Source organism: Papaver somniferum, chromosome 5, assembly GCF_003573695.1.
Source record: "Papaver somniferum cultivar HN1 chromosome 5, ASM357369v1, whole genome shotgun sequence".
Lineage (NCBI taxonomy): Eukaryota > Viridiplantae > Streptophyta > Magnoliopsida > Ranunculales > Papaveraceae > Papaver > Papaver somniferum.
Genome location: NC_039362.1, coordinates 128,708,300 through 128,721,363, shown reverse-complemented (window position 1 = coordinate 128,721,363; position 13,064 = coordinate 128,708,300). Strand labels below are relative to the sequence as shown.

At 35.7% G+C, this 13,064-nt stretch overlaps 1 long non-coding RNA gene across 1 annotated transcript; it reads left to right on the top strand.

Annotated features, from left to right (window-relative positions):
• Positions 1 to 4,447: 4,447 nt before the first annotated feature.
• Positions 4,448 to 6,169, top strand: LOC113282671. Its single transcript, XR_003327101.1, has 2 exons — positions 4,448 to 4,956; positions 5,040 to 6,169. It is a non-coding gene; the product is annotated as an uncharacterized LOC113282671 (long non-coding RNA).
• Positions 6,170 to 13,064: the final 6,895 nt, after the last annotated feature.

The window sequence follows — 13,064 nt, the reverse complement described above, 5'->3', positions numbered from 1 at the left end:
AGGTTTGTACAAGTAAGAAGTGATGGAGATACAAGTGATGGTTCTGTACAATGAATGGAACTGAAGTTGGTTTAGTATGTATAGGATTATGGGGTTATTAAGGGAAATTGTAGGTACAGGTTGTAGACCTAGTGTTGTTGTTGTTTGTGGATTAATATTGTAGCTAGCTGAATATAGAAGGAGTGTTGCGTAGAGCTGCAAATGCAGGTATTTAAGCTGTAATTGTGTTTGTATTTTGATTTTGAAGTTTGCTTAAGAATATATGAGTTGAAGTTGTATTTGAGTTATTATTTGTGCAAGAGTCTTAGCCTGAGCTCTCTCAGCTTAGCTGACTCGACCTAGTATTTCTGACTCAGTCTATCTGACTGAGTTAACTCAGTAACCAAGATTGACCAGACCAGTTGACCACTTGACTTGACCATTGACCTGACTTTGGGTTTGACTTACATTGACCATTAGTTGAACCATTTGACCATCATTGATCGTTAGTTGACCCAGTTGGGTCAGCATTTGTGTAATGGGCCGAGTCTAATGGACTTGGGCTTAGCGTTATGTATTCTTAGTTTGATGTTATGGACTCTTATAGTCTAAGTTAGCCTTTGGTTCCTACTACAAGTTGTAGATATTCTTAAGTCTTGTCTAATAGACTATAGATCTAATCTAATTGAATTAGTAAACCATTAGATATGCAAGAGATGGGTAATGAAGATGTGTAGAACCTTAAATGAGCTTAGAACAATTAAAGTAGTTCACTTAGCCTATAACTAGAGAATTGTATGAGATTATGTTATGAGGCTTGTGTGAGCCTTTTGGCTAGATTCTTAGACTTCTTGTGTGATTAACAATTAGTCTATATTAACAACGATCGATTCAAAGGATGAAACGGTGGATCGTGGATCTCGAGGTAGGCGTGGCTTATCATCAAAAGAGGTGGGAATACATTTGACTCTTTGGTAACCATTATTGTTGCTTTTACAAAAGTTTATGCTTAACAAACTCATGCATTGTCTGTCCGTGCATTCCATGCTTTGTTTAAATTGCATTATGATAATTCTGTTGATTCTGTGAATCTTTCCACGATTTGGAAAGGAAATGTAATGTCTTGTTTGTCATTATGAATTGTTATGTGAAATGAGAATTTCCACTTGTGGTATATATGATACGCTCCTTCACAATTATATCTACATGAATTCAGTTTTTATGCTTAGAGTGGGTCATCATGCTTTTGGTGATATCAATAGCTAATGAGTGTGGTTAGCACGAATATTATACATTGTTTGAAGAAGGAGTTTGTCCATATACATATTTGTTTATTTCTGTGACTTAGTCACTCTTTAATGTTCGGGAAAAACATGTATTATTTTTCAACTCTTGCTTATGATTACTTGAAAGTTAAATGTTATTCCTACTGGGCACCCCTTTTAGGGATGATATGCTCACCCATTCCCACTTTCAGTTTCAGTGACAGATCAGAGTTGCGCAGCGAAAGCTTCAAGGGTTGAGTTCGCTAGTTGATTAACTTCTGCTATGTTTATTATGTCGTATATTTTATTTATAAACCAAATGACTATTTTATATGTATCATTTGAGAGGAATCCTTGTATATATATATTTCTGAGCGGGGATAGTTTTGGGTTAAGTTTTTGTAGCATATTTCTAAATTGAATGTTTAAGTAAATGATTTAGATTCTTAGTGCCTCTTTGTTTAGTTAATCTCTTGGATTAGTCAGCTGCTAGCTTAGGGGGCGCTACAAGTTGGTACCAAAGCTCACTATTAGATCTTATATGGGAAAAGATAGAAATAGCCGGTGCTAGTTAGTGAACTAGATTTGTTTAGAAATGGGTTGGTTTGTGAGATAAATCTTAATCACTAAAAGCTATCAATAATTAAAAGATTTAATTGTTTGATTGATTTGTTGTTTGATTGTTTGTATTAATGAAGTAAAAATTGTAGGATACACCAGTAACTTTAGCTAATAAGGATTTAAGAATAATTAATCTACAAAATATGAACGTGTAGATAATCTAATACTATAAAAATAGTGAAATTAGTATTATATAAATCTTGAAAGTCACATAGAAACTTAGTGAATGCCTTGACTTATGCGTAGAGTCAACAATTTATAATCACATAAATGTTAATAATATTGTTGGGACTTAATAACATTTGTAAGAATGATTAGAACAATAATTCAACCATCAATATTATAATAGTAACTATAGATGATAATACAAGTAAAATATATTTTTAGTAAGGTAATGTTAGCATTTATTAAATTAGTTTCATATTGAACTTAACTTAAATAATATTTCAATATGAATATATAACGATAAAAATAATAAAGTATGATTAACTAGCTATGGAAAATTATTAACGCTCATCTACGGTTTAATTTTGTAAATTAAAAATTACAGATATATGTTTTGCATCTAAGATAGATAATTAATATAATACTTATTAGGCGGTAAGACTTAAGAAAGCGAGGACATAATATATAAAATAAAAAGACTCAACTTGTTAATGATTTTATACCGAAATTATCTTTAATCTAACAAATGATTCAGTAAATTTCTAAAATGAAACAATTATAGATGAAGTAATAATAATAGTATTCGGATGCTTAGTGTAATGTTAGAACTAAAAGAAAATAAATTCGTATATTAATAATAGGATACTTCACACTAATAGCAAAATCTAAAGACTATTAAGATATATTATAATTTTATGCAGACTCAAACTTGAATCGTATTAATTTACCAACGTCAAACTTTAACAAGATATAGTATACGGATTCGAGAGGAATAAATAAAAATTTGTTGCATCAATCTTTATGTGAAAGTAGAATTATATTTACAAGATTAAGGCTTAGTGTGAAAGTAGAATTATATTTACACTCGTTGTCTCTCTTCATTCCTGAATCCGTGTCTGCTGTGCTTACCGTGAAGGACCATGAGGAACCCATCGGGCCATAAATATGGCATCCACTCTGCGACCCCAGGTCAAGCGGGACTACCCGCTGAATTTAAGCATATCAATAAGCGGAGGAGAAGAAACTTACAAGGATTCCCCTAGTAACGGCGAGCGAACCGGGAACAGCCCAGCTTGAGAATCGGACGGCTTTGCTGTCCGAATTGTAGTCTGTAGAAGCGTCCTCAGCGACGGACCGGGCCCAAGACTATTAAGATATATTATAATTTTATGCAGACTCAAACTTGAATCGTATTAATTTACCAACGCCAAACTTTAACAAGATATAGTATACGGATTCGAGAGGAATAAATAAAAATTTGTTGCATCAATCTTTATGTGAAAGTAGAATTATATTTACAAGATTAAGGCTTAGTGTATCAGCCGGACTATCAATAATGAGAATAATAATACAATCGATAATAGTATGCGAATAATTAGGTTGGTAGTAAATTTATAATAGATAATTTTGGGAAAATTTATATATGGTATTACAGTAAAGTTAAAATTACGAAATATTATAAATTAAAGTAAAATCGAATTGGGATTATTTATATTGGCAAAGGATTAAATAAAATAAATTTTGATGATTAAATTGCTTAAAATGATGTGGACTATTTATATATTTTACGAAGTAAATTTATCAGACTTACACCAGTTACGATAAAAGTTTAGAGACTGATTAATCTTAATTAGTTAATACTTAGTTAATCCATCACTGGGGAATAGTGAAGGTTGTGTTTTCTCTGTTCGTAGGAAGGCATTGTTGGGATTGGCCAACCTTGACAGGGCAACTGCATTCAGAGATGACCGATCATAGAAGTTGGTATGATTTTTAGAAAACCAATAATTATAAATTCAATTAGAAAAATTCGTAGGAATCTCCCTTGGAATAAGAGACAAGTATTTCATAAGATAGAAATTAGTGTAAGAAACTTAGACTTCCCTCTTTGATAGAACATAAATCAGTATAGTTGAACCTAGAGCCACAAATGTTACTAGTAGAAAGCCATATAGGTTTGTGCTTCGTTACTTGTTGTTTGTGCTCAGGTAGAAGATATGATTATCTCTATACGGTGAGGAGTTTTTGAAGACCAGAAGGATGGTTTGATTTTCGAGGACGAAAATGTATAAGGTGGGGAGAATGTAAAGACCCTCAAGCTCGTCAACGCTATTAGACTAGTCAAGAGACGATTTGGTCGATAATAACTCGATTAGTTTAACACGAACGTTAATTATTAGAAATTAATCTAACAACGAACCAAATACGAAATTAGTATCACTGAATAGGTCTCGAAAAGTTATGCATAATGGACTACTCGCACGCATCATTCAAACACTGAGTGAAGAAGATTTATCAATTTGTTTTCGGAGTGTAAAATAATAATTTTGAATATTACCCTTGTGGCTGCACGTGTCGAAGTGATTGGGTGTCTCAGCAAATTGGGTCGATCTTATCTCCACCGATCGAAGAGAAATCTGTTTTCTCTTATCCCTTCTTTCTTCTTTTTCTTTCTATTTCTCTGTTTTCTTCTTTTTCTTCTCTTCGTCCCGTTCTTCACCTGTTGAGAGTGTGAGAATCAAAAGAGAGGATTTTGAGACTTAATTAGATAGAGGATGATCAAGAAAGGGTTACTGGTAGTGAAGATGATGTGCATCTGTTTTGATGAAGAGACAGTGATCTAGGGTTTCACGAGAGAAGCTATGAGAATGTTTAGAAAGTGAATCTGATGTTATAAATTGATGATTAGAAGTGGGTTTGGTTGATTGAGGAGCGGGATAAGGTTAATCAGATGATATGAAGTATTCATGAAGAATTAAGGAGTTAGGGTTTCATGTTCTTCCCCAAATTTAGAATTAGGTATTCACAGGAAAATTCAGGGAAGATTAGAAGATGAAATTGAGTTTGAGGTAAGAGTAGAATCAAGCTTAATTGGTGGTGGTTCTTACTTTGGTATTGAATCAGAACTCAGATATTTGTGAAAGAGGTAAATTTGGGTTCCTTATTTGATGTTTCTTTTATTATGTGAATTTGATTATGAGTTAAGAGATTTGAGTTGGGTTTTTGTAGATTTGTGAAAGTGGATGTTGTTTAGTGCTCAATTAGAGATATCTTGGTATACAGAGAATTGGTTTTGATGTGAATAAAATATATATGTATTGTTGAGCTGTCTTGAGTCGTGCTGAAGACAACTGAATTGTTATGGTTGAATAATACTGAGATGGAGATATGTAGTTGTAAAGATTATGTTGTTAATGGAGTTGAGTTGATGTTATAGTTAGTTGAATTTGGTGATTATACTGTTGAACTGATAGAAGTGGATTGTTAGGGTTGCAATTATGTGAAATGCAATCGTTGGTGTTAGTATTCAAAGGTGCAGGACTGGATGGAGTTGTAGTTGTTGGAGTTGCTTGTGAGATGATGAAGTTGTAATGAGTTCAACTGAAGTTAATTGTGATGGAAGGAGCTGTAATAAGTAAGGGTACATGGAATGATGTTGGGTATCAAGGATTGCTTGCAATGGTGGTGGTGATGTTACTGAATCCGGTGGTGGTAGTGGATCGGAATACTGTTGAAGTGGTTGGATTTAGTTTTGGAGCTGAGTTGTTGCTAATGGTGTTGTTACAGGTGCAATGTTGTATCTAAGGTTAGTGGTGGAGCTAGTGGGTCTCTCAAATGAAGTTTGGTGATGGTTGAGGATTGTTGTTTAGTGGTTGAGTTCTTAGAGGGAGTTATCTATAGTTGAAGTTGATGAAGTCGATGGAGGAAATTGCAGGCTTGCTGAACTGAGATGAGTTAAAATAGCTTTTAGTATTGAAACTGCAGTTGTGAGGACTTTGTGGTGCAGGTGAACTTCAGTTAGAAGAATGGGTTTACAGTTGAGAATTATGTGGGTTTGTACAAGTAAGAAGAGATGGAGATACAAGTGATGGTTCTGTACAATGAATGGAACTGAAGTTGGTTTAGTATGTGTAGGATTATGGGATTTTTAAGGAAAATTGTAGGTACAGGTTGTAGACTTAGTGTTGACTGTGTTGTTGCTGTTCGTGGATTAGTATTGTAGCTAGCTGAATATAGAAGGAGTGTTGCGTAGAGCTGCAAATGCATGTATTTAAGCTGTAATTGTGTTTGTATTTTGATTCTGAAGTTTGCTTAAGAATATATGAGTTGAAGTTGTATTTGAGTTATTATTTGTGCAAGAGTCTTAGCCTGAGTTCTTTCAGCTTAACTGACTCGACCTAGTATTTCTGACTCAGTCTATCTGAATGAGTTAACTCAATAACCAGGATTGACCAGACCAGTTGACCGCTTGACTTGACCATTGACCTGACTTTGTGTTTGACTTATGTTGACCATTAGTTGAACTATTTGACTATCATTGACCGTTAGTTGACCCAGTTGGGTCAGCACTTGTGTAATGGGCCGAGTCTAGTGGACTTGGGCTTAGCGTTATGTATTCTTAGTTTGATGTTATGGACTCTTATAGTCTAAGTTAGCCTTTGGTTCCTACTACAAGTTGTAGATATTCTTAAGTCTTGTCTAATAGACTATAGACCTAATCTAATTGAATTAGTAAGCCATTAGATATGCAAGAGATGGGTAATGAAGATGTGTAGAACCTTAAATGGGCTTAGAATAATTAAAGTAGCACACTTAGCCTATAACTAGAGAATTGTATGAGATTATGTTATGAGGCTTGTGTGAGCCTTTTGGCTAGATTCTTAGACTTCTCGTGTGATTAACAGTTAGTCTATATTAACAACGATCGATTCAAAGGATGAACCAGTGGATCGTGGATCTCGAGGTACGCATGGATTGTCATCAAAAGAGGTGGGAATACATTTGACTCTTTTGTAACCATTATTGTTGCTTTTACAAAAGTTTATGCTTAACAAACTCATGCATTGACTGTCCGTGCATTCCACGCTTTGTTTAAATTGCATTATGATAATTCTGTTGATTCTGTGAATCTTTCCACGATTTGGAAAGGAACTGTAATGTCTTGTTTGTCATTATGAATTGTTATGGGAAATGAGAATTTCCACTTGTGGTATATAGGATATGCTCCTTCACAACTATATCTACATGAATTCAGTTTTTATGCTTAGAGTGGGTCATCATGGTCTTGGTGATATCAATAGCTAATGAGTGTGGTTAGCACGAATATTATGTTTGAAGAAGAAGTTTGTCCATATACATATTTGTTTATTTCAGTGACTTAGTCACTCTTTAATGTTTGGGAAAAACATGTATTGTTTTTCAACTCTTTCTTATGATTACTTGAAAGTTAAATGTTATTCCTACTGGGCACCCCTTTTAGGGATGATGTGCTCACTCATTCCCACTTTCAGTTTCGGTGACAGATCAGAGTTCGCTAGTCTGCTATGTTTATTATGTTGTATATTTTATTTGTAAACCAAATGACTATTGTATATGTATTATTTGAGAGGAATCCTTGTATATATACATTTCTGAGCGGGGCTAGTTTTGGGTTAAGTTGTAGCAGATTTCTAAATTGAATGTTTAAGTAAATGATTTAGATTCTTAGTGCCTCTTTATTTAGTTAATCTCTTGGATTAGTCAGCTGCTAGCTTAGGGGGCGCTACAAAGGATAAGTTTTTCTTACCATGATCAACACAATATTCATCAGCCCAAGACAAGTTTTCCTTCGAGGAAGTCATATTTGCGTTGGTTGTGGCTTCAAGTGTAGTCGTGTTATGTTTAGCCACACTACGCTCGTGGTCAAAGATCTTTAACTTCCCAACGAGACTGTATCTGGAAAGTGTATCAAGGTTATTTTCTTCTATGATGGCATGTTTCTTAGCCTCATATCTTGCTGGTAAGGATCAGAAGTTAGGTTTTGAGGACTAGCATCTTTTTCCGAGGTATCTCCTTCAAATACGGTTTCTAAGATATCCCAAGTATCTTTAGACTTAGTGCACGAAATCACATGGTGATGAAAATCTGGGATTATGGCGTGGATAATAGCGCTTAACCCGTTACAATTATGCTTTGCAACACTTATATCAGTTTCACTATATTGTATCAATGGCTTCGCAACAATAACTCCGTCTACAATAACTGTTGGTGTGTTATATCCAATAACTACAATCTTCCATGTCTCAAAGTCACGGTCTTGCAGAGAGGAACGTATAAAGATTTTACACTATAAGTAATTTGAGCCATCAAATGTTAGCGGTACGTTTATTGAGATTGCATTCCTGTCCATATAGTCAGACTGCTTCAAACACATACTTATTAGGTCTCCGCGTGTTTGCCTGCTATGATACCAATTAAAAACACTGGGGGGGGGGGGGTACCAAAATACACCTTCAACTTTTTTGTAGGCAATCTGTATGGACAAACTCAATGCAACTCCGAGAGTTAAAACTCAATCAAGGAAAGTGTCCAGAGTTATATCTCTCTAGTTCACATAACTGAATCTGTGAACCTAACTACAAAGAGAGTTCTTTGACGGTACCAAAGACCAATGTAAGGATCAATCAAGTCTTATCCAACAAACAAGATCGGACCTATCTACTATCATTGATCAACGCACAACCTGTGATATTTCAATTATAAAGATAGACCAAATAATGCGGAAAAAGAAATAACACAGTCACCAGAAATTTTATAACAAGGAAACCGAAAATGCAGAAAAACCACGGGACCTAGTCCAGATTGAACACCAAACTATATTAAGCCTCTACAGACACTAGACTACTACCAATTAACTTATGTCTAGAATGTAGTTGAGCCCGAACTCCGTCTTCCACTGATTCAGGTACAGTCGCGCGCTCCCCTTACGCCTCTTGAATCCCAGCAGGACTCTATGCAATTGATATCCTAAGACGATCTCACACCAACTAAGAGTTGCTTCAACTCAATTGAATATTTTAAACCAAATCTGCCTTCCACATATTAGGCATATTATTGATTTCCTGATTTACAATTTAAACGGATGACGAAATCAAACGATAGATCCAGGTGACGGAAATCGATAGCAACTTGAGGTTATCCTCAAAATCCAGACTTATGCAACCCGAAGTGCAGTCCAGATTATTATTCACCTCACAAGTATAAAACTTGCAGAGTCAATAAAATATGAGACGAAAAGACTTTGTTGATTACTATCTATCTTGATCGTTGGAGCAAGGCTCTACAAACAATCAAGATCAAGATACTTGAGTTATCAAAATAAAAGATAACTAATCATGGCTTCACGAATCCCAGTGAAGTCTTTGTAGTCGCTAAACCCTAAAAGGCTTTCTGGAGAGGACGACTCTAGATACAACTAAGAGACACCAAAAAGTAGTATCGGGATTCAAATATTCCAATTTCCAAGAGTTCCCCTTTGTTAGCACTCCTCAATCAAACTCTCAAGCGTTGCTATCTCAAGCTTGTTTGTCAAGTTTAGTTGCCAAAACTATAAGTCTTGATTTCTAGTCTACGTATAACTATGTCTCGGATTAGGATAAAATGTGTATTTGAACTTTAGACTTCACGACGTTCATCGATTGAAGACGAAGAAATGCTAAGGGCAGCTTGTGGAACTTCATCAACAAAAGGTATGTGGAGACTTGAACTCATCTATCACTTAGAAGTCTATTTCTATTCTATCTCCTATTGAGACAAAAGTCGTATAACTATATAGACTTTAATTTATACACATTCGATATTTCGAGATGAGTTTAACTCGCTTACATATTTATCGAAATCTGTGTTGGTAAGTGTTAGAGCATTTCTCGGTCGAACTCGCATGCGTTGCTATCTCAAGCATGTTTGTCAATATTAGTGATCAAAACTATAAGTCTTGATTTCTAGCCTATATAGCTAAAGGTCTCAGACTAGGATATAAAGTGTAGTTGAGCTCAAGACTCCATGGGAATCCTCATACAAGACGAAGGACTACTCAAGGAACTGGTGGATCTTCATCGACTAATAAAATTCAAACTGGACTAGGTCCCGGGGTTTTTCTGCATTTGCAGTTTCCTCGTTAACAAAATTCTGGTGTCTGTGTTAGTTCTTTTCCGCGTTATATTTTGTTATATAATTGAAATATCACAGGTTGTGCGTTGTTCAATCAATTAGAATATCTGACCTTTTGGTTGTTGATTTAAATTGATTGACACTTGGATATTGGTCTTTGGTACCATCCAAGTTATCTCTCTAGTATTTGATAAAGACTCGCAGATTTCTATTTGCTTGAGTATATATCAAATCGAGAGATAGAGACATAAACTCTTTGATATACTTTTTATCTAGATTGAGTCTGACTGTCTAGTTGATTCTCTAGAAAGTATGTTGGAGTTTTTCCATACAGATTGGTAAGCAAAATATTGGGTGTGGTTGTTGTACCCCCACTTTTTCAATTGGTATCAGAGCAGGCAAACACGTTTAAGACCTTACAAGTCTGTGTTTCTAGCGATATGACTCTATGGACAGAGGTGCTATCTCAATTAACGTACCACCATCCTTCGATGGCTCTAATTGCTTATGGTGGAAAATTGATATGCGAGCTTTTCTTCAAGCACGTGATTTTGAATCATGGGTATATGTTGTTAGTATCTATAATGCTCCTGTCGTGGCAGTTGGAGATGTAAACGTTCCCAAGCCTATTGGTGAATACACCCCTGCCGAGATAAATGCTGCAAAGCGAAATTCCGACGGTTTGAATGCCATTACCCCAAACCTTCAGCACCATGTTTCAAACTGCACTAAGTCGCAAGAATCTTGGGATATCTTAGAAACCGTTTTTGAAGGTAATGCCAGTGAAAAGGAAGCTAGGCTTCAAAACTTTAATTCCGATTGGGAAAACCTTCGTATGGCAGATGAAGAAACATTTGATGAGTTTAATCACAAAGTGTCTGAAATTGTTAATGCATCCTTTGCATTGGGTAAGACTATTCCTAAAAAGGACATTGTGATGAAAATTCTCAGATCGCTGCCATCCGGATACGATTCTAAGAAGCATGCCATCGTAGAGGGAAATATCCTTGATAATCTCTCCAGAAATATGCTGGTTGGGAAGCTTAAGATCTTTGATCACGAATATTCATCCAAAACTAAGGATGTTGCGTTCAAAGCACACAAGGACACTAAATTACTTGATAAGAGTAAAAAAGTGTATATCTCTGAAGATGATCAATCTGAGACCGATTCATCAGATGAAGATCTTGACAAGTCAGTCTCGATGATCACAAGACATTTTAGGGATCTTCTGTTGAAGAGAAGTAAATGGTTCTCCAGAGATAAGCCTAAAGCATCAGTTAAACCTCAAACATATGAAACTGATGATGAGGATATGCCTCAATGCTTTAAGTGTAAGGGATTTGGTCATTTTGCAAACGTTCCCAAGGATATTGGTGAATACACCCCTGCCGAGATAAATGCTGTAAAGCAAAATTCCGACGGTTTAAATGCCATTATACACGCCATTACCCCAAATCTTCAGCACCATGTGTCAAATTGCACGAGGTCAAAAGATGCGTGGGATATCTTAGAAACCGTAATCGAAGGTAACTCCAATGATAAGGAAGTTAGGATTCAAAACCTTAATTCCGATTGGGAAAACCTTCGTATGGAAGATGGAGATACATTTGATGAATTTAATCACAGAGTGTCTGAAATTGTTAATGCATCTTTTGCATTGGGTAAGACTATTCCTGAAAGGACATTGTGATGAAAATTCTCAGATCGCTGCCATCCAGATACGACTCTAAGAAGCGTGCCATCTTTGAGGGAAATAACCTTGATAATCTCTCCAGAAATACACTGGTTGGGAAGCTTAAGATCTTTGATCATGAACATTCATCCAAAACTAAGGATGTTGCGTTCAAAGCACAAAAGGACACTAAATTACTCTATAAGAGTGAAAAGTGTATATCTCTGAAGATGATCACTCTGAGAAAAATTCATCAGATGAAGATCTTGACAAGTCGGTCTCGATGATCACAAGACAGTTTAGGGATCTTCTGTTGAAGAGAAGTAAACGGTTCTCCAGAGATAAGCCTAAAGCATCAGTTAAATCTCATAATCGTATTCCTCCTAAAAACAGGGAATCAGATGAAAACGATGATGAGGATATGCCTCAGTGCTTTAAGTGTAAGGGATTCGGTCATTTTGCAAACGAGTTCCAAAATCGTAGAAAATACACCGGGAACAAAGGTCTTGCTGCAACTCTTGATGAAATGTCTGACAACTATGATTCTAATGAAGACGAGAAATCAAGTGTTGCACTTCTTGGTGAAAAAATTGATTTGATAACTGTAGCAATACATATATCAATATTCTTTCAGAAGATAATCCAACTAATCTGGAAGAAAAAATTGACCCATTTCTTGGAAACTCTGTTTGTAATGTTTCAGGTTCCACCATGTGTCTATATGCGTGCACATCTCAGAAGCCTGAATTTTATCCTAGTTTGACGTGCTCGTATTGTTCTCTGAAGGGTCATGAACTTTCAAGGTGTCACAAGTACAAACACCAATTGAGGCACGTCAACAAACTTCAACGAAGAGCAAATCATTTAGCAAGGAAGCTTAAACTTGCTCAGAAGACCGCTGAGATATGTAGGATGTTATCTTCGTCTAAGAAGTTAGTTTCCAAGGATAAATCAAGACCATTAGAGAAGAAAGTATGGTCGAATCGTTTTGATAGACAGAGGTCTGTGGATTCCTCTCAAGAGGAAAATGGTGGACAAATTGTTGTTCACCACAACACAACTTGATTGTTTTGATTTGGAAATCTTGTCTCATGTGCCTGATCAAAAGAGACAGTGATTTTGTACCTCTCAGGCTTTAGGAAAAGTTTTCTTTCTTCTTTTCTTAGTTTTTGTTCTTCCTGTCTATCAACAAAGGAGGGTTATTATCGACAATTCCAGTCTTTATAGGGTTGTGAGTTGGACGTGTGCGAACCTGTTTAAAGGTTTCGAAACCCTACATTCCTTTTTTCCTTCCTCAAAACCTCTTTTTATCTCAAGACTACTTGTTGAGTTGAATTTGTGATTTCCTCTCACAAACCCATACGTTATGGATACTCCAAGCATGATGTCTTTGATCATTGGGTGTGGTTGTTGTACCCCCACTTTTTCAG